This window comes from Marmota marmota, unplaced genomic scaffold (assembly GCF_001458135.2).
Source record: "Marmota marmota marmota unplaced genomic scaffold, marMar, whole genome shotgun sequence".
NCBI lineage: Eukaryota > Metazoa > Chordata > Mammalia > Rodentia > Sciuridae > Marmota > Marmota marmota.
The window spans coordinates 58023370-58045656 of record NW_025999968.1 but is presented as its reverse complement, the minus strand read 5'-3'; the positions used below and the strand labels follow the sequence as shown (position 1 = coordinate 58045656).

Sequence of the window (22287 nt, the reverse complement as noted above, 5' to 3'; positions counted from 1 at the left end):
TTGGCTGTAGATGTTTGTCCCTGTCAGGGTGCCCAGATGCACCTGTTCAGTGACACTATGTGCAATAGAATGGGATTTTAATTCAGAACGTCTCTTGTACTGTAAAGATCCTTTAGAAGTTGTTGTGTTAGCATGCTGGGTTGCAACCCTTAGTGCAGGGATCACTCGGGAAGCATTAAAAAACTTCTTACATCTGTGCGCACACAGCCTTGGAGATGGGAGCAGTGACTGGCCGGGGTGGGCTAGGATGGCTGTTTAAAAAGCCTCCACGTGGCTCCGATATGCTGCCTGAGGTTTTCACGCCATCATTTTAAATGATCATTTTTCTAAGCACTGTTCTAAAATCGCACCATGTGGAACTTCTAAAACAGATTCTTTACTTTCTCTTTAAAAGCCCCACGAGCAGGGTCTCTGTCCAAGGGAAGCCTCTGTAGGGACCTTTGTTTGGCCTGCGTTGGTTTCAGGATTTCAGAAGTTGAGCCAGCCATGCATGCTCTTATAAACAGTGTCATAATGATTGCCAGTCTCCTGGTGGCACTTAGTATGAAGCTAGCTCTCTAGGGGAGATGGGGTCCTCGCCTGCCAGAATCAGGGTGGGACCAGGGAGACGTGGGGCTGTGGGACTTCTCCTGTCATAGAGCTGCCATGGGTTGCAGTTTGGCCCTTTTCTACTTTTCCTTTTCGCTGGACTTCAAGAGCTGAGAGAAAGTCGAGAGTGAAAAGGTAGAGATTTATGTTTGTGAAAAGTGTCATCATACGTGTCTACTGTGCAAAATAGTTTTGGTGTGGAACAATGATTATGCAGTTTTAGAGCTCTTAAGTATTTTCCTGCTTAGTGTCTGGGTATTTTATTTAATTTTGTAAGAAGCACAAGTAGTATGTAATGTTTTGTGCATTTTTTGCCCCCCTTTTTTAAAACGCAGTTAGCACGGAACCAGTCTTTATTAAAAACTGGTGCGGTCTTACACATTCTGGCTTTGGTGCTGTATCCTGTTGCCTGTTGGGTGCAGAAACGTTGCAGTGGCCAAGAGTGGATCTGACCTGGTTAAGGGCATTGCTTTTTCTTTCTTTTGTAGATATACGTGGTTATAACTGCTCATTTATTTTGCCTATAGAAGGAAAACAAGTTCCTACAAGTAAATAACAAACCAAAACAAAAGTGGCCATGAGCCGGTAAAGTCTTATGTGGCATTGGGTCACCAGTTACAGATGTGCCCGTCTCTGGCTGCCCTCCCATGGTTTGCGGGTAGCTGCCTTCCTTTGCTTCGCTTGTATTTACTTTTGGAGAGTCTCCCAGGCGCCTGAATACTGTCCTTGGAGGGGGCATCTTCTCTTGTCCTGGGGGAGCAAGTGCCAGGATCTCTCCATTTTGGTGAATTGACAGTGGGGTTTTGTTTTATCAGCTTTTTTTGCCGCTGGTAAGAACAATTTTAGAGGAGAAGAAGTTTATTTGGGGTTCACAGTTTTAGAAGTTTCAGTCTACAGATGGCCAGTTCCATTGCTCTAGGACCAAGGAGTCAGGACATCTGGGTAGAAGAGGAAGCACTCACCGTCTAGTAAATCCATTCAAGTGGGTAACGCAGTGATTAGGTCTCATAACCCCATCGTCTCACCTCTAAACTGTCTTGCGTGGTCTCTCACCTGTATCTAAACCGTAATGGGTTTATCAAGATCTCGTGTGGTCAACCTGTCACCTGGCAGCCACGAGGCTCTGTGTGATGCAGAGTGGCCCTTTTCCTCCGCTGGCCCAGTGCCACGGATTTCAGCTCTGGGCACAAACCCACAGCCTTGTTGATGGGAATGCTGGGCTTTAATGCCAAATGAGGACATTTGAGGTTAGGAAGATGCCACAGAATCTATGGCTTTCCATTTACCCTTCAGGGAGAACTGAGTCCAGTTGTCCAGGCCCACAGAGCCGATGGCCTTGAGGACCCTGTGAACCCTCCCTTAGACTGTTCCCCTTCCCACAGTCTCAGCTCAAACTCCAGACTCCAAGGAAATTATAAGCAATGATTCTACAGACAGACAGGCAGACGGCGTACAGACAGGCCAAACCTCCTTTGAGGTCTAAAAGAGGAATATGATTTCTAATGACTGTCAGCTGGGAAGCAGACGGCTTCATACACTCACCCACAAACAAGAACCGGGCCACGTCCTTCCCTCTGCCAGGCAGGAGAGATTAATCTGACGTCATTCTGACTGTCAAGAAATGCACAGTGGATTCAGGGAGATCAACGGAGAGACTGACCACCATGCTCCAGGGAAGCCCCACCTTGGAGTCCTGCAGGGTCCACTCTGAGTTTGCCCAGTAGACAGGTTGGGTCTGGGGCATGGAGCCGGGCATGGGCCTCCGGCAGGCATTTTCTGTGGAACTAGAGGCTGGACCAGGGTGTTCCTTGGTGCCCCCTCCAGCTCCCCTATTGGTTTCTTTTGATGGAGACGCGGTGATTAGGAGAGAAACTCCTTGGCACCCAGGGAGAGAAGTCGTGCGACGTGTACATCCTAAAGGGAAGCACACTCTCCTAGGGTCGGGCCCTGTGCTGAGGCCTGAGCAGTGAGTTCTTACCACAGTTCTGTGAGTGTGGCCAGCGGACTGGACAGTGAGCAGTGCCCGTGTGGCAGCTCAGGGCCCACACCTGGTGGAGGAAGGGCTGGAGGTGACTGGGGGGGGGGCACAGCTCTCCCTGTGGCACAGTGTGCACACCTCATGTTGGACAGAGAGGAATGGGCCAGGGTCCCAGGGTCCCAGGAAAACTTCTGACGGACTTGAGGGGGGCTCTCTGGGGTAAAAGAAAGGCTTTGCAGACAGACAGGCGGGGTGTGGACGAGGGGAGTGGGACCAGGGTGCTGTGTGCAGAGCTGGCCAGGTCTAGGGCTCCCAGTGTGAGGTAACTAAAGATGGCCGAAGGCTTGAGCTGGGAGGCCCAGAAGGTGGATGTGCCGCTTCCAGAGTAAGATGGTTCATGAGGAAGACAAGAATGGAGTTGGACAGAAAAGGGAATGGACAAGATTGGCTTCTGACCTTTGATTTGGAAGAACTGAATAGAGGTGTCGGGTAAGAAACGGGTAGAGCTCAGGAGACAGTCTGGGACTGGAGGAATCTGAAGACCCTCAGCAGGGTCAGTGTCACCTTGGGATTAATTGGTCCTATCCTGGAAGGCCTTTCAGTGGAGCTCAGGAGAGGCCATCCTGAAAGTAATTCAGGAGAAAACAGGCAAAATGGCCAAGTGTGTTGAGGGTTGATGATCCCCTGGAGGACCGTGGTGGCAGTGTCAGAATGAGCTCCTGTTTGTCATGGTGTACAGGGTGTAGCGCCTCCCTGACTCAATCAGTTTTTGTAAACACAAGGGAAGGCGAGATGCTGAATGTCAGCATGGGTGGAGATGTTTGGATTTTTTTTTTTTTAACTATAGAATAGAAGACCTTTCTCCTGCACAGGGAAAAGATCCTTGGCAGAAAGGTGGGTGGAAGATGTGAGGGAAGGCAGTGGATGGACAGTGAACCGGAGAACCTTGGTGGAGTCTTTGTCAAGGGTGCAGATGGAGAGGTGGGCTTGGAGAGGAGCAGTTACCAGCGCTGCACTGACCAAGGACCTGGACAGGTAGCTGCTGCCCGAGTCAGGAGAAAAGGAAAGATGGTGAAGCTGATGAGAACCCTGGAGGACCAGAGGCCCGCGCCACCAGACACATTCTAGGTCTTATTTCTTCTCAACCAAGTAAGAAATCCAGGGTCAACCTGTGTGGAGTTAGAGGAGGTTTGGGATAGAGGCAGGAGAGTGAGTTTCCCCACGGCAGCACGACGGGGGACTGCGTGGGAAGTCAGTGAGTGGTGAACCCCAGAAGGAGTTTTATGGGATGGAAGTGAATTCCCAGCAAGTTTAAAAATCAGAAGGTCCGTGGAAGACCCAGTTGGTGTGGCTGTGTGACTTTTCTCTGGCAATGCTTGGTTCTCTCTGGCCTTGGGGCAGACAGAAGGACTCAGAAGGGGTGGCCAGCCTGGTTAGCGACCGGGAGACCTCGGGGTCCTGTTGAAGCACACGAGCTGACCCAGGGCCGTGAATGGAACTGGGAGTTGATGAAGAGTCTAGAAACAGGAGCGAGTGGAGGACGGGTCCTAATGAGAGTCCAGGGGGGCTGCAGAAAGCCAGAGCCAGGAGCCGTGATCATTCACCAGCACATCTCAGCTCTGCTCCCGTCGGCCTGGGCGGGTGTCCTGTTGAATCATTTTCATGGAGTTTGTTGGCTGGCCTTGGGGTTTCTGTGTTTGTGAGAATAAGATACCCTGGGAAAGGAAGTGTAAAATCCTCCCCGTCTGCCGTCGGGAGACCACACTGGCGGGCTGAGTTGGGTCCCAGGCGTTCCTTTTCATGCCGTGCGAGCCCCGCTGGCTCACGTGGGACTCAGGATGTGACCTCTTCTTCCCAGCCCTGTGTCTGCCCCTCTCGTCCGAGCGCGTGGGTCCGGGCTCTGCCTTCCCAGCCAGGCTTCCTTCGGCCCCAGTCCTCCCTGAGTCCTCCCTGTGGAAACACGGCGCCAGACCAGGTCCCTGTGCACTGTGAACCCACCACGGCATGGGTCTGCACAGTGGTCCTGCTGTCTGACCCTGGTTACTGCTTTGGTGTCATCTTGTGCTTGGCTGGACTTTGTCCCCACTCCACCCACACAGGCCATCTGTGTCCCTGCCTCAGGCCTGTGCTCTTGCTGGCCCCCGAGTGTGGAGTGTGCTGCCCAGTATTTGTGGGTCACCCCCCCACTCTAGGTTTTCATCACCTCCGTGGTAAGGCCTGTTTACCAGTGCTCCCGCAACACCACCCCGCCCCCTCCAGGTGTCACTCTCCGTCAGCGTGCTGTCCGCTGTGTGCGTTTATCCTGATCTTTGAAATGCACATCGCTTCCCAGGATCAGGAGGGTCCAGGAGAGGGGGGGGGGCAGGGGTTTGTTTGTTGCTCCGTTCTCACCTCCTTCAGGGTCCCGGCACACCATGGGGGCTCAGTCATGCTCATGGAGTGAACACGGAATCACCAGACAGTAAGTCGCACACACCCGTTCTCACATTCTGCGCCTGCGTTCTTTTCAACAGAGTAACGAACAGAATACAGCCATGATTCTCTGCAGCAATGACTCCCACTAATGTTTCGGTGCCATCTCTCTTTTTAAGCTGTGCCCATCGAGTCTGATGTTTCTGCAGGCGGGAGTTTTGGTAGATAGAGCATGGCCCTGGGGACCGGACCCGGAGGAAGCGTGATCCTGAGATCATCTGATGGGCGGCTGGAGGGCAGCAGGCTCTGGGCAGCAGGGGGCGCATCAGTGTTGGGCACAGTGTGAGGGTTCTGAGAGTCTGGCTGAGGTTGGCGTGCGCCCTGGGGTGGGTGAAGCTGTGGAAGGGCAATTCCGGCTCCCTGGACAGATTGGGTTTTCTCTAGGTGGCCACCCCTCGTGGGCTCATCTTTGGAGAAGAGGCCTTGGCATCACTAGAAGCTCAAGTAGAAACTTCTTGGCCACGTGTCAACCCTCTACTTGATGGCTTTCATCCAAAGAATAAAAACCAGCAAAGACACGTTTGGGAAGCTCACGGTTTTAAGCAAGTCACAGTCAATCTTCTGACGGTCATAGGAAGCTTTTTAATAATGACTTTTGGGGAGTATCTCCTTATTTACTCATTTTTCTCTGTTAGGGTAAACTCCATGGGCACTCGCAGTTTATCTGTCATGTTATCTTGGAAGAGCGGGAAAACACCTTTAATCAGTTATGTCTACGGTAGATCATGCAAAGAGTTCACTTTCTGACGGCAAAGCCACCTCTCTATTTTTAGCAACATGCTACTCCAGAGACATCAGGAACCCGTTAAGCTCCATAAGAACTGAGATTTTTCAAGCCACGTTGTGAAGCCCCTCTAAACTCCACTGGGTAAACACAGTTAGTCCTGCCGTGGTCATGATGTCATCTGTCCCGTAAACATCTTTTAGTCTCTGGAGAAATCGGAGCAGACGAACCAGCAGAATTCATAAACAATCCATTGGAAACACACACAAAGAAAAGTCTGTAATTTGAGTAATTCATGCTCAAAAATTACAGGGCATCTTGATGGCTTTAAAACGAAGTGGTAGAATTAACAGTGTGTAGTGTTTTTACTTTGAAGCTATTGATATTTTCAGAATGTCTTCCCCCCGCACCCCCCCCCCCCCCCCAAGGAGAGTCCCATGAAGTCATTTGGATTGCAGAAGTTCTGCTGTTAAATACGATCATGGGTCATTTGACTTGTTCGGCCTATATTTTAAATTGGTTTGGAGTTAAACATTTTGGATATAAATTTGTTAGTATTTTAATTTCGGTTACTCACCAATTTTAAATTAAGATTCTGTTTAAGTCTCTGCATTGCCTTAGAACTCACTATGATTGCTTTTTCAGAGAATTTATTGGGATGTCCATCGTCATGTAAGGCTTACCTGTCACTCCGGCAGATAGCACTGTGTGTGCACCAGCGGGCCCTTCCTGTGGGTGGACAGGAGCTGGCGTTCAGTGTCCTCGCCCCTGTGAGCTGAACCGAGGAGAGGGCGCTCTCCAGCCGTGCGTCCGGCGGCCCGCTGCCTGCTCCGGGTTTGTTTGGATTACCTAGGTGGCAGAGGGGATTTTTCCCCAGGTGATTGTGGTTGTATAATCTGGACTTCTCTTCAGATTTGATCTGAATGAAGCGTCTTAAACAGAAACACATGGGCGTGCAGAGCGCGCATCAGAACTCTGGAAGGGCAATAAAAAGAGTAATAAGCATTTATAATTGGCTGGCATCTTTCTTCCAGATGGATCTGACAGTGTTTTACAGCCCTGTAAAGAAAGGCAGGGCAGAGGTACAGCGGTGCTCTCTCCACTCACAGTTGGGGTCAGGTTCAGCGAGATTTCAAGGGAGCACGTTCCCTGCCTGTCCCTTCGGCTGTCACACAGCCGCCAGTCACCGGGGCACTGAGAGCCAGGGCCTTTCCTGGAGAGCTGGCAAAGGGGGCAGGGTGTGGCCTTTCAGTCCCCCCATTGTCCCCACCCAGGGGGTCTCTCTGGGAACCCGGGGTTGGTTCGGGAAGCTGACTCGGGAAGGCACTTTCTGAGACAGACAGAAACGTTGTACAAGCAGAGCCTGATTCCTTGAGAGGCCAAGGGTCAGGGAGGCCCAGGAAGACAGCGTCTCACGCCTGTGCATCTGGTGACATGTGCCAGGGTGGCTGACCTGGCAGGTGATCGGAAGCAGGAGGCCGGTCACTTGGCTAGACCTCCTCTGTGCAGGCAGAGGTGGATGTCCTTGTCATGGCCAGCCACTTCTGTCCTGGGGGATCACTGGGGTCAGGATTCTTGAGAGCAATTAATAATTTATTCACCAGGGTTTGGTCTGCAGGTCACTAGTTTTATTTAATTCTTTCAACCCTCAGGATGAGTCGACCGTGCACAAAACACAGGCCTGGGGAGAGTGGGGGCAGGTTAGTCTGTGCCTCATGAGTGCTGGTTTCCTTTGGGCTGATGGTGGGAATGTCTGAACGAGGCAGAGGGGTGGGTGTGCATCCCGGGCTGCGCTCAGTGCCCCGAATCATTCACTGCACAGGCTAACTTGATGCAGAACCCATGTGTGTTTGTGGAGGCCTGCCAGGACCCTCTTCACGTCATCCACACTGTGTGCCCTGCATACATTCAGTGACTATCAGCTAAAGGCATATAGTAATGAGAAATCAAAGTTAGTGACAATGAAAGGTCAGTATAAGAAAGTGGGAAATTTCTTGTGAATTTTACCTCAAAAAAAAAAAAAAACTAGCTAGAAAACCAAAATTTGAATGGTGTTTAAGAAAATCAAGCATCCGAGATGCTCTTTTATGCCAAACCTAGAGGGGAAGAAGGCTGGAAACATGCCCTTCCTCCCCAACTCTACCTGGCATCAGAGCACACGCCGTGTTCCTGGGTGTCGGGCAGCGCTGGCCGCCATTGGGGTCAGATCCTGGGAGCCCTCCCTCCTGCGGTGGCAGGCACAAGGCATGTTAGCAGAATGCCGGGTAGACGGGGAGGTGGGCAGTCCATGGTTGGCACGTAGGAATGTGCACTAGAGAACCTTTTCAGACAGGTCAGTGATGATTTCTAAATAGCCACCAAGTTCTCCTTTTTAGCCCTTTGAATTCTTTCTATCCTGGGTCCCAGGCTTAGGAACCAACTCAAAAGCTACCTCCCTCCATCTAGATCAGTGCTGTCCAGTGGAAACAGAGTGTGGGCCACCAGGGTGATTTCACATTCTCCAGGAGTCACATAAAAAAGTAAGAAGAGCACGGTGGCGCACGCCTGTAATCCTGCAGCTGCAGAGGCTGAGGCAGGAGGATCACGAGTTCAAAGGCAGCCTCAGCAACTTAGTGAGGCCCTTGTCTCTAAATAAAATACAAAAAGGGCTGGAGATGTGGCTCAGAGGAAACTTCCCTGGGTTCCATCCCCAGTGCCAAAAAAAAAAAAAAAAGTTAAGAGAAATAGGTGAATTAATGTCAGTCATGTTTGAAACAGTACTTTCTTTAGTTATGTTCTCCCTATTTTCCTGGAGAGTCCACTAAATCGCAATAGAATTCTTTTGACATGTAAGTGGTCAATATAGAATTTTTTTCCATTTTCTTTCCACCTTTTTTATTGGTGCACTATAGCTGTACAATAAAAATTTTAAGGAGCTGTTCACCCGCTCTTGTACTGCGTTTTCCAAGTGCAGTGGGGCTTGGCACTTCCAGCACACCTCAGCCTGGACCACTCACTTCACTAGTGAGCAGTGGCTGCACGGGCTAGTTGTGGCTGTAGGGAGAGTGTAGATCTAGAAGTTACTGTTTTTGAGGCCCCTGTGCTCTTAGAGCTGCTCAGTGAACTAAAACGTCAGAGGGGGATGATTGACACCACGTTGAGCATCAGAAATGAGCCTTCACATGTTGAAGCACCTTTTCCTCATGGTTCTGTAACTAGTCAAAGAAGCACGGTCCTTTCCCACTTTACAGGCGAGGGAGCTGCGACCAAGAGCTTACTGACATCACTTTTCTTGTCCAGGAAGGCCCACCGTGTCCTGGCTTCCCAGTGTTCTGGAGAGGCTCTGGGTGGTCTCTGTTCCTGGTGGGAAAGGAACCCAGCCTCATTTGACAGAACCGAAAATGAACCTGAGGGTCAAGCAGCTCTCCTGCAGGTCACGTGCTGGTGACAGTGGACCTCGAGTGAGAGCCTCGCCAAGAATTCCTTTTATTTCCAGGGCCCAGCGAGGAACCGAGGCACATCCTGTCCTCCAGTTCCTGGGCCAGAACCTGTCCTGCCCGGTCATTTACAGAGAGCAGAAGGCCATGGTGGGTGGTGAAATTGTATGGCTGTCCTTCAGCCCCAGATACTGACAGGCCAGATCCCTGTCTCAGCCACTTGGCTCATGGACACCCTCCAGCCAGACCCCAGACAGGGCCTCCCCCACACAGCTCTGCCGCAGGGCAGGTGGCAATGAGGTGGGACCCGGGTTCTCAGAGATAACTTGGTCATTTTGGTCATAGTTCTATCTCCTCATTCTCAGGGCCACGAAGGATGTAGAACCAATGAGACCCAATCAAGGACACGTTCTATGTACCTTCCTCCCATGCACAAAATGCATAGACTTAATTCATTCATTTTTAGTTTATTTATTTATTGCTGTTTTGGTTAAGCAAAGACCTAACTTCCAGAAAGACATGTCAGGGTTGAAATGATTTTGACTAAATCAGCTTAACCTTTTAAGACACTGATGGATCACAGCTAGTCCCACAGTTTTCAGCCGTGAGTGCCCCTGGCCGACTCAGCCTGCTTGCTCTGTCCTCTCCTGCATTGTGCCCCGGAAACCCATGGCGTGCCTGGCTGGAGGCTGAGCGCGTAGCCCGTTGCCTCTGAGTGTAGTGGTGCATATACCCGTGGACCCAGGGCTCCAACAGAGGACACGCAAAAATGCCAGGGCACACAGCAAGGGCTTGCCCTCCAGGGGCCCTTCACGTGGACAGGGAGGCTTGACGGGGAGGGAAGACGAGAGGTGACCTTAAGGTGCATGCAGAGAAGAACACTCAGGTGGGAGGATGGCTGTTCCCGAGCACAGTTATTTTCAAGTGCCCGTTTCTCCTGATGGCTCCTCCTTGGTGTCATGTGATAAGCTTTTCAGTTTGGGCCCTGGATGGAGATGTGGCTTTGAAGCTGTGATGAGCTCCCAGACCCCCTGTGTGTGAGTCAGTTTTGGTTGGAGGCTACTTCAGAATCTGCCTGGAGAATCCATTTTCAAAATTAACCTATCAGCAAGGTATTTAATCCAAAACAGCAGTGGTCTCAGGGTGTCCCCCCCAGCGATTCACATGTTGGGGACATGGTTCTCAATGTGAGAGGTGGTGTGGAATAGCCAAGAGATGGTAGCTAGTGGGATGCAAATTAGGTCATCGAGTGTGTGCCCTCAGAAAGAACTGACGGCCTTCCTTCAGGACCCCAGTTAGTTCTTAGGAGAGGGCTGTTGTCAAAGAGCAGACTGGCTCCCGGATTCCAGCCTTGCCATGTCACCTTTCTGTACTGCACACCATTGTGATGCTGTCCACTATGAGGACTTACCAGGGCGAAGCTGCTATCAGCACCATGCCCTTGACCCTCCAGAACTGGGGGCTACATAACATCCTTTAATTATCACATTCTCAGATTAGGTATTTTTGTATAGCAACAGAAAAAAAAAAAAAAAGAAAAAACTAATACAAAATATGTTGGAAGTCCTCGCATGAGGTCCATCCCCGGAGTGTGGAGGGGCTGATGGCTTATAGCCAGTGCAGTTCTTGTCACCAGATATAATAACCTAGATTGGGTCCAGAGACAGCTTGCTTAGGAAGGACAGAGAAGCTAAAAGAATGAGAGGTGGAGAAGCATCAAGAAGATGGTATTGATTTTTTTTCTTTTTATTGGTTGAAGATGTGGATTTAACAGGAAATTCCTTGTCTGCCTGAAATTCCGTTTAGCATTTGATCTGTATCCCTCTTGGGAAAAGAGTGGCTATATGAAAATCAAGTACACCAATTTTGTCATAGTTTGGGTACGAGGTGTCCCCCAAAGCTCCTGTGATGCAGGAATATCCAGAGGTGCTAGGGTTGGATTGTGAGGGCTGTAACCTAGTCAGTCCATGCTAATTTGAATGCACTGACCGGGTGGTAACTGTAGGCAGGTGGGTGTCACTGGAGGTGGTGGGTCATTGGGGACGTGCCCTGGAAGGGTGCATCTTCCCTGTGACCCCTTCCCCTGACACTTTCTTCCTCCTGGCTGCCGTGGATGGAGCGGTGCTCCTCACCAGGCCCTCTTGCCAGGATGTTCTGGCTCCCAGTGGGCCAGGGTGATGGACTCAGCTGACCGTGGACTTGGCGTCTAGAACTGTGAGCCAGAATAAACTTCTCAGCAGGTATTTTGGTCACCATGATGAAACGCTGATTAACACAAGCTTGTAAACCCAACTGGATTCTTCGGGCCACTGTGACCGAATACTGGAAATTGCGATTGAATTGAGACATCTGGGACACGTGGCAGTTTTCAGCAGTGAACGCAGCTTGTACGGCCAGGTGTGAGGCGTCCCCTGAGAGCTCATGTGAGAGGACACAAGAGGGTGGAGAGGTGAAGTGACTGGGTTATGAGAGCCTTAGTCTAGTTGGCTGTCAGCCCCCTGATAGGGACTAACCAGGCCGTAACTGTAGGCAGCAGGGGATGCCTGAGGAGGTGGGTCATGGGGGGTGCCTCTGGGGTATGCATCTTGTTCTTTGTGAGCAGAGCTCTGTCTTTCTGCTTCCTGGTGCCATGTCCCGAGCTGCTTTCCTCCTCCATTCCCTTCTGCCAAGATGTTCGGCCTCACCCCAGGCCCGCGGAACAGAGTCGACCATCTATGGACCGACAACGCTTCTGAACCGTGAGCCCCAGATCAACTTTTTCTCCAGCAAAATTGTTCTGGTCAGGTCTTTTGGTCACAGTGGTGAAAAAGCTGCCTAAGACCACATCCTGCTTCATGTCACTGATGTTTTCTTTACTCAAGGTGTTTAGTCGTGGGTTCCCTTCTGGTCGGTTCATCTCTGGGACTCCTGAGTTGGCCGCACCTGGCCTGACGCACGGTGGGTCATCTGTGTGAGAGAACGAATGCAGAGGGAATGGGTAAAGGCACTTGGAAAATCAGAAGTGTCCCCCCGTGTGCAGTACCAAGTGGATTCAGATGGGATGCGAATCTTTGTTTTTTACTGTATTTTTAGTTAAGTTGTATTAAGATACACACAATATTAAATTGACCATCATAAGTGTTGTAAACTCAGGGGGGTGAACTATGCACACGACACGTGTCATCATGACCGCGGTACACATCAGTGAGGTTAAGTGTGCTCCTGTTGCTGTGTAGAGAGTCTGCAGAACTTTTTGTCTTGCAAAACTGAACCTCTGTCCCCATTAGAGACACTCCCCATCCTGCCGCCCCGCACCCCGGCCCCCACCACTCCATGTGAATTTGACCACTCGGGGCCTCCCACCATTCATCCAGCTGCGACTGCTCATTTCACTAGGCACAGTGGCCTCAGGATTCAACTCTTGAGTCAAAATTGTCTTCTTTATAGAGGCTAAGTGATGTTCTATTGTGTGCTGGTCAAATTTTGTTTATTCGTTCATCTGTCCACGGACACTTGAATCGCTTCCACATTTTGGCTATTTTGAATAATACCGCTGTGAAGATATTTATGTGAGATGTTGTTCTCTGAATATGTACCCTGCTGAATTATACAATTCTAGTTTTGGAGTTCCGAGGAGCCATTGTCCGTCTCACACAGCGTCGGTCCCCCTTACATCACCCCCTGTGTGCTCCCCTCGATGTCACTCCGGAAGTCATTCCCCAGAGTATTCCCCCCCCCCCATCAGGGGCTTCTTCAGGGTGCCTTCCAGGAACTCCTGAACCAGGTGTTCTTTTGGCAAGAGAAGCCGAGAAAGCATCCAAAACGACTTCCTTTCCCAAACCATAGAAGAAAAATTGGAAAATTAGTTTGTTAAAAAAAAAAAATCACAAACTTGTGTTCTGTGCACGAGGACTTACTGGCACACAGGAAGGCGAACGTTAGCAGGTCAGGATCCCAGAACTGGTGCTGAGAACCTCGTCCTGTTGCCCCTCGTCCCTCGTCCCTCGTCCCTCATGACTGTCAGTCTCAGGAAGCGCTTGAGCAAGGAGCTGTCCAGCAGGACAGAGGTGGACGAGTCACAGGGCTTGGTTTGCACAGTGTCTGTGGCTCCTGCTGCAGCCCAAATGTAAGTGCTTGGTGTCTGCTTGTGTGTGTGTGTGTGTGTGCGCACGCACAGTACTTGTTTCTGTGTTGGGAAGAAGAAGGTCTGTGCTCACTGTAACTCTGTTTTGCTGCATGAGAAGAAAGCCCTCCTTTCCCCGGCAGGCTGTTAAGAGCCGGGCCTGTGACATCATCCGGCAGAGTTGAGCATCAGGTGGTGGAGGAGCCTTTGCAATGAGTTACGAGGCTCTGAAACGTGCTGAGTTAGTCGACGCCCTTTGTGGCACGGTATGAAGACTTTGGTTGCGCCCGAGTGTTTGTTTTAATGAGGTATTGCAGTGTAGCACACTCAGATGGAAAACACATGATGTCCCCCAGGCAAGAGAGAGGCAATAACAACACAGATTTTTTTGAAGAAGACTAGTCATACCACAGGCTACCATTATAACAGAAAAAATGACAAGAACTTTAATACAGTTGTCTGGCCAAATATATTAATTTAAACTGAATGCCTTTTAAAAAACATTATAGCTGTGAGGCACAGCGTTCCGTTGGCAAGCATCTTCAAAACCTTCAATTTTAGAGGATTCACAGAAATGTATTGAAGTGCAGCAGCCGTCGCTGGTATGTACGTTGGGAGGAACCACTAAAAAGTCTTTGATCATTTTATGTGAGGCTTCTTTGAATTTGACACAAAGAAGCTAAAATGAAAGGGGAAACATTTTTAAATAGGTGGCCATTTTTGTCTGCACCAGAGAACAGCTGATTTGCACACAGAGAGCGCATTACTTCATTTTGATGCATCAAAGCACTTTGCGGATTCCCAGGTCCTGGGAATGGGCGTGGAAAGGGGCAGTTCCTCTCTCCTGGCTTCCACGTGGTTCCTTCTTGGGCCAGCCATCTCTCAGATCCACTGGTGAGTGGCAGGCTTGTTGGACAAGGGGTGGGCTTTGGTTCCAGATGCTTCCACAGAGGGTCACCTGTTTCCAGACCAGAGTTTTTCCTGGTGAAGGGACAGTCAAGATATCAAGGCTTCTTTTCATTTCATGAAAGGTAGAAATGGAAGCTCACAAACATGTCCCTAATTACCTTCCCATTCTCCACCTCTCACCATGGGTCTGATAATGGGTGGTGGGCAGGGATATATATATATATGTATATGTATGTGTATATATATATATATATATATATATATATATATATATGTTTTTCTTGCAGCTCAAATGAAGCCAGAAGTTAGCACCTTGACTCCCTTACTGATTATCTTGTCAAAACCTCCTCACGCCCAATTACCATTGGCTGTGTCTGCACCTGTGCAAGAAGGGAAGCAGGTCTCACGCCCGGCTAAACCTCAGCCGTCTTTCTCTCTTGCTCTTGTTCTCTTTGTGACCTGCCATTGTCCTAAAAGCAGCCAAGAAAGTACTAAATGTGGTTCCTACACCAACACAACTTGACTTTGAGGATACAAAAGAGAAATTGCACACCAATAATTACTTTTCCTTCTTGAAGTAAACCGGATCGTTCACGTGACTGTTTCAGTGAAAGGAAGCCTCGGTGCCCGTAACTTCTGCAGCCAGTTCTGGTGGATGCAGCTTGCCGTTCTGCCGGATCCTTCCCCTGGAGCCCGGGCCGCCGTCTGTAATTGGAAACATGCTTGTCGCGGGGCTCTTGACTGCAGAATGGCACGGACTTTTTTTTCCCATCTTTGTTCGTTCTTGTTTTGTCCCTGTGCCATGATTTTGAACATTGAATTCAAATTTGCAGCTTTTAAAAGAAAACCACAAGAACATGATTTTTAATCTCTTGAGATTTGTTTGCCCCTGTTCTACTTAGAAAATGGCCATTTCCTCAACAGACCCGAGCCGGATTGAAGGAGCAAGTAAAAAATTGCATGTCTGATGTTTGTCTGTTTTTCCGTCATTCCAAGTCTTTCTCCAGTTGAGGATGAGCACAATCCACCACTCCTGGAAGTGGGGGAGGTTAGCTGCTTATGCAGAGCCCCTTTCAAAGTGTCAAGGAGGGGTCAGCCTTGTTTTAAGTGGTAATTTTAGCTTTCTGCTGGATTCCAGTCCTGGGGGGGACAAAGGTCCTGGAGAAGCCGTGTAGTGGCACGTGAAGTGATGTCACTGGGGGAGCTCACCTAGAGAAATGAAGAGTGTCACGGCGTATGTTTTTCGTGAACTGGTTCTAATTATCCCCAGTGAGGGAGGGCCACTTTGAGTAACGACGCCTTGACATCCCTTCCATGGGGAATCTGCACCACTGGTCACCAGATGTGATAGGGCAGGCGCTGCAGCTTCCTGAGGCCGGTCCTGCGGGCTGCACGTGTTCACATGCTCTTCTCCTGCTCATCTTCGCTGGAGGGAGGCCAGACCCGAAGCCTACGCTCCCTGCCCCCACCCAATTAAAGAAGATTCTGGGCTGTAAGGCCCACTCTTCATGTCCGTGTCTGTGAGCTCAGCCCTTGTTCTCTGAAGGATGTGAAGGTTGGTGCAGCTGGGCTTCAGCTGCTGCCCACAGGCATCTCTACCGGTCATTCTGAGCTAAATACTGAATACTGTGCACAGTTTCCAAGATGGGAATTTATGTGTAGACAGGCACACCTACAAAGTCCAACCTGGGAAACCTGGACGGACTGTGAAGACCCATTCTTCCTGCAGGTCTTTACCTTCTTGCCTTTGCCTTTAGACCCTTGAACATTGGGAGTCCTGGTACAGCCAGGCCACCCTGCAGGGCAGATTGCTTCCCCAGTGTCCGCCACGGGCATGGGAACTGGCAGCACTTGCAGGAATGTCCCCTGGTGAGTGATCAGGACCTGGCCGTGTGGTCTCCCCCCCAGGACACTGACGAGGCAGACTGTGTGGAGTGAACTCGGCACCATGCGGCCAGTTCTGCACCCCGCCGTGCGGTCTCCCCACAGAAGGCTGGCAGGTGGTGACCTTTCTTCCCCCGGAGGAGGCTGTCAGTTCACTGGGTGTAAAGTTCACCCAGGGGCCTCAGACTGACCATGGGAACGACTGGAACCATGAAGTACACCCCTTTAAGAAATGGAATTTTTCAGCTGGGTGGAGACCACACAGTGGGGGCTCCTGAAGGGAGCCATTGTTTTCCTTCCCAGGACAGTTCTCTAGCTTCCTCGATCATTCTGTCCTGTAGATTTTATTTCCTGAAGCATCTGCCTGTTCTGCAGTGGGCATTTTCCAAAGCCAGAGTCGCTTCTTAAAATCGCCATTTCCATCTGTGCCGGTGGGACCCCAAGAGGAGCCAAGCAGAGAGTTGTGAGTTCCGGGGCAGCCGCAGAGGAGATCTCCTTCAGGTGTTGGGGGGCTTCTCTGGGGTCCTCTGCACAGGCTCAAGAGCCCACTGCTCCCTCTTTGCATCTTGCTTTCTTTTTTCCTATATGAGAAAGCTTCCCTGGAGAGCTTCACTCCGTCTGTCAATACGGGATTACATGGATTCCTGTTTGCCCAGTTCAAAAAGTGTGAGTGAGCCACCAAAATATGAAGAACAAGGTTTAAAAGCAAAATCAGATCTCTGTATCTCTCATGTCTAGAGACAGTGGGGAAAGGAGGAGTGACAAGATGTCAGTGATGATGAGACCAGAAAACCTCGAGCAGCCGGCGGCCCCGTTAGTGGGCTCCAGGAGGCGGGTCCGTCAGGGAAGCCAGGTGTGCGCGGGATACACCAGGTCCACCTCCCAGTGGCTTAACCAGACGGGGGGGGGGGGGTTTGTTTCATGTGCCACTGCACTCACTTTCTCAGAGGCTCTGCTACCTGATGACACCATGACGTCCACACAGGCTTCCAGCGCGACGGCAGAGGGAGGAGAAGCACTCACAGAATTCAGGCCTGCTCTGTACTGTCCACCCCGACACCCGTGACATCCTGACTTTCACTCACAGGCCAGTGGCCACAGCCTGTGTCATGGCCTCACAAGACCACCAAGGCCAGGAATCTTCCAGCACACCGGGGAATAATTAAGCTTGAAGATACTCACGTATGTAGGCATGATAGGAAAAGAAATTGCCAAGAAACTCACTCAGATTCTAAGCATTGGGAATTCCTTAGTGACGTCCCAGGGTGGCTCATTACTAGATGTGCAGACGGTAAGCAGCTGGGCCATTGAAGGTTTTAGTACTGTCCCCTGGACTGAGATCTGAATGCTGGCCACCACACTGGTTCGTCTGCAGCAGAGGAAACGCAGAGACTCCCTGCCACAGGGGCCTGACTGTGACCTCGTCACACCCCGTCACATGTCCTGTGATTATTGTGTTAGACTGAAGAAAGACCCCAGAAAGATATGTATTTTTTTCAAATCAGAATTTACAAACACACACACACACACACACAATTATGTTCTAATCGATGGGTCTCAAATCTTGAAATTAGGGCTCTTAACTCCTTGGAGATTGTACCCATAGGAGGAGTTGGGTACCTGCTTTTACCAGAAGGATTGCTTCCCTGAAGCAAATTTATGTTCCAGAAGCAAATTTCAGGTCCACCCATTGGTTGGCTCAAAGCGCCACATCAGATTTCTCAGAAAACTACAGGTGAGGGTCTGAGTGAAGTGTCTAACCTCAGGGGTGGGCAGATTTTGGGGGAAATCTTTATATTGTCATCTTCTATTAACTTATTGTCACAATTTCCATGATAATGTCTCTGAAAGCAACTTAAAAATTATAAGTTTGATAATACAGTGTGAAGCACAAATTTGGCAATGTTTGTTTATTTATTGGTGCTAGTAATTGAACCTAGGGGAGCTAAGCTACATCGCCAGTCCTCTTTTGAAATTCTGAGACAGGATCTTGCCAAGTTGCTTAGGGCCTCACTGAATTCCTGAGGCTGGCCTCCAACTTGCGATCCTCCTGCCTCTGTCTCCAGAGTTGATGGGATTACAGGAACACGCCATCATGCCTGGCATATTTAGCAGTGTTACTTAGAAACTTAAAATAAAAACATTTGCATCCTCTGATTTAATACTATTTCCATAATTTTTTCCTAAGTAATTAGATAAGTTTAAAAAGAACTTTATTCTGGAGGTTGGGATACTGGAAGTGACCTAGTTTCCTACAAAGAAGAAGGTGGCTTGGTCACTCAGCAGTGTTTAGGTGTGTGCTAGGTGCTAAGTAAGCCCTCTTCTTGACCCAGAGTTCAAGCTGTGGGCAAACCCCATAAAACCCCTTTGCCCCGAGAGCCTTCCTCACTGGGGAGATGATCACCAGCAGAACTCAGTTAAGTGTCCATCAGTGGTGGTGAGTGGATGCAGGATGAAGGTGAGGAGCAGGAGAGGGGACCAGGAGGAGGAGTGGACGGAGAGTGAGGAGCTCACAGGGCCCGCACTGGAGGGCGCAGAGACGCCTGTGGGAGCCGCTGCAGGCCGAGGACGTGGGGACAGAGGTGCCTTTGCAGGGGTTGTGCTGTGGTGGAGGCCCGCTGGAGAGGCCATAGGGCCTCACCTCTGAGTAGCTCCAGGGCACTGCCAGGTGGCACCAGGCAGCGGGGGAAGCAGGGTGCCGGGTCCCTGGGGCCGTGCTGCTCCAGGCTCCCAGGGGCTTCCGGAGCTGGGCTTTTTCTCAGTGACGATAGCTTCACTCCGACACGTTCTTAACCCACTTTTTCTGCTCTTCGTATAATTTCTCGCTTTTGATGCTTGATTTTATATTTTCACATGTTCTAATAATATCTGTGTACCTGTGCCTCTCATTCCTTTTATTTTCAGAAGGGACATTTATTTTGTTACAGAATCACAACATGGTTAACATTTTAGTTAAGTATGATTAGTAAAAAGAAAATTAAAGCTCTCCTGAGCCCCATTGATGTGTTCAGGTCCTCGTTCTCTCTCTATATATTTTAATGAAGTTACGTGCATTTATATATAAATGTATGCATTTACTTGAAACATGAAAATTAAATTAGCAAAATTAGACATGTCTTACTTTCAGTCTTCTTCAATGCTCCATCAATATAACCACAAATGCCTCCCCCCCGCCCCCGGCTGCCCTCTCCCAGGGCAGTGGGCTCTGACCTGTTCTTACTCTTTGACTCTTGGAGGTGGACATGGGTGGACATGTCACCCATAAAGTTGTGATCAAACATAGTGGATCCCTCTGCCTTGTTCAGATCACATTCTAGAAAAGGGGGGAGAGAGCGAGGTGTGCGGAGTGCAGCTCACATTCCGCTGGCCACCCCTGGCTCTGGGTCCTGTTTCCGAGGACGTGGGTCCCTGTGTGGGTGATTTGCCCCTGGTGTCCCTTCCTGCCCTCCAGCTGTCCCCCAGAGGGAGAGCCAGCTCCTTTCCAAGTGTGTCCCCCACACTGCCCTCACAAGCAGCTCTGTGACCCCCCACCACGCATCGTGTTGAGCCCTCCTTCTCCACGGGCTCTTTGCACGTTCACACCTGGTTCACACCCACCACCCTCAGCTGCTATTCCCCCACATTAGTCACAAATAGTATTGTTTTTTAAAAAATGGATTCCTAGTGCGTCACAGTTAATCTCATCGTCTTAAAGAGGAGTGAGTTAGTGCTTTGTTCAGATCACCCATGAGCCTAGTAGGCCTTGGGCTACCTTTGCATTTCTACAGACCTATATGTCAACCAAAGGTGTGATCAGTAGAAGAACAGGCAAAAACTTTCACACCTCAGGCCTGCTTTCTTCCTCTCCTCCCAGTTTCAGTGAATTGATGGGAGCTTTAGGGAGCCATTCCCCAACTGTTATAAACGAACCTCTCCTCCTGCATACAAAGCAGACGTTGGTAATAATGTCCATAACAACATCTGGGAGGTGGGTGGGCAGGACCTTGGGGTAGGTTGGGTGATGGGGACGAGGTGGAGAGGTGACTCAAGAGGCTTATCTCCGATGACTGAGAGCATGAAGGAGCCTTGGAGGGAGAGACTTGAGGCCTAGGTGAGATTTGTGCTGGATTCTGACCCTGCTGTGTTGGAGCCTGAGTGGGCAGACATTCAGAAGAACTGTCAGGTGCACTTTCAGGTGAGCACTGCATCAGAGCTGGGGCAGATGTGGAGGCGTCTGTTTCTAAGAGGCAGGGAAACTGTGGATGCGCATGTGGCCCTTCCTGGAGCTAATGAGCAGGATGTGGAAGCCAGAAGAGGGTAATACCAAAGGAGAGGCCACGGAGGGGGGCTGGGAGGACTCCAGGTTGAGCCTGTCAGGCACTAGCAGGGAGGGGTCTTGAGCGTCCCCTTTGTCATCCTTACTTGGACTGTCTTACATGAATTTCCCTTTCAGTTTCAAAGTTCAATTTTCTGATCTGTCTACAATGCAATTGCTGTCCCTTCGCACGCGTCCCGTCCTCCCAGATGGTGGCTCGCGGTGGGAAGCAGGGCTGCCCACAAGGACTCCTAACTGGCCACTGCCAGCCTCAGAGTTTGGACCCTGCATGAGTGCAGGTGGGTTGCCCTAGGCCACACTGCAACAGGAGGCTCAGAGCTCTGGTGCTGGGGAATCTGAGAGGTCACTTGCTTACCAGCGCTGGGTCGAACCTGTGCTGGGGACGGGTCTCTCTCCTTACAGACTTTTAAACATTTCCCAAATAAAGCATGCTGTGTTTGAAGGGCCAAGCGGTTCCTGTCTTTTCCCCCTCAGCAGAGGAACCCTAACTTCTTATCACCTCTCCTGTCTCAGTAGTTTTAAGTCAAGCACATTTTATTCTCAGGGGTTCTGTTGCTCGTTACATTTGAATCATGCAGTGACGTTGGTAAAACTGCCCTAGGTTGGAGCAGGAAAAGTCAGGGACAATGTTCCTTTATTGGTACAGGAACCGCAGCCGGGAGGTCTGAGGATGCAGCTCAGTGCCCATCGCTCATCGGCCTCGGGACCGTTTTGCACGCTCACGGTTTGGAAGGATCAGCACAGAGTCCTGTGGGGAGATGCCAACTCCGCCTGGCGAGCAGGGGTTGCATAACTATTCCTAGCTCAGTGGTGGACGCGAGGCTGCCACTCTGTGTCATATTTGAATTTATTCTTTGTTTATAGAAATCCAAGCCAGGAAGACTCACAGTCTTGGCAGCTGATTAAAGCAAGTTACGTTTGAATTTTGACACTGTAATTAAATGTGAGCTCCAGTCAGATGGCGCTTTCCACGGTCCTCCAGGTGGGGGGGCCACCAAGCTGACGAGGGCCCTGCTGTCGAGGTTAGGCCTCCGGGATTCCAAAGAAAGCTTGGTTTGTCCGTGGAGGGTTGAATGGTGCCTTCCAAAACATGTCTTTTAGAGGTATGAGCTAGCAAAATAAATGAGAGAAAATTGGGTTAATTTTAATAATTCTGCCACTTTGATGCCAGATCTTTGAACACCTACAAAAACAAGGTCAGTCTTGAAGCGCAGCCTCGACTCTGGATTCAAGAACCCCGTTCCTCTTGGTGAGCAAGAGCAGCCAGAGACGCAGTTTGAACGCGGTGGCCTCCGTAGCACGACAGGGTACCTGAGAGGCCCTTCAGGAGCCATGATGACCACCGGGCTTCTGAGCTTTCCCAGTGAATTCCTTCCCAAGTGTGTCTTTGAAACCAGAGCTGGGTCCTTTCTGCTACTGACCATTTTCATATGGAATGACACTGAAGCCCAGGAGCACACTGGACGGGACGGGGATGGGTGTCCATGTGGGTGACTGCGGCTTCGCTGGAGTCACAGTGAGGGGTGGGAGAGAATCAGAGAGAGCATCATTCACAGGTGGCCGCCCAGGGAGGGTGTGCAGTGTGGCCCCAGCCTCCAGGCCAGGGTCCTGGATCCCAGGGACTCTGCCTCTCACTGTCTGGCTCTGGGAACAGCACTTACCCCGCGTGTGACTCTGCTCCCTCACGTGTAGAGAGGGAAGAAGGCGCCTTCCAGCGGGTTGTGGTGAGAGGTGGCTGAGGTGACTTAGGATCACCAAGCACTGACTGTGGTTTCCAGCCTGTGCCAAACTGGCAGAGTTTATCATTGTTGTCTAACCAACTTCACTTTCTCCATGAAATTAAAGGAGGAGGAAGAGGGGGGGGGTAGGGGCAGGAGGGGGAGGAGAGGGGGGCAGGGA

General features: G+C 50.4%; 1 protein-coding gene across 4 annotated transcripts in view; it reads left to right on the top strand.

The window, feature by feature from the left end:
- Erg (ETS transcription factor ERG) overlaps positions 1-22287 on the top strand; it is a 155144-nt gene that overhangs the window by 14074 nt on the left and 118783 nt on the right. The gene's annotated exons all lie outside the window — the stretch shown is intronic.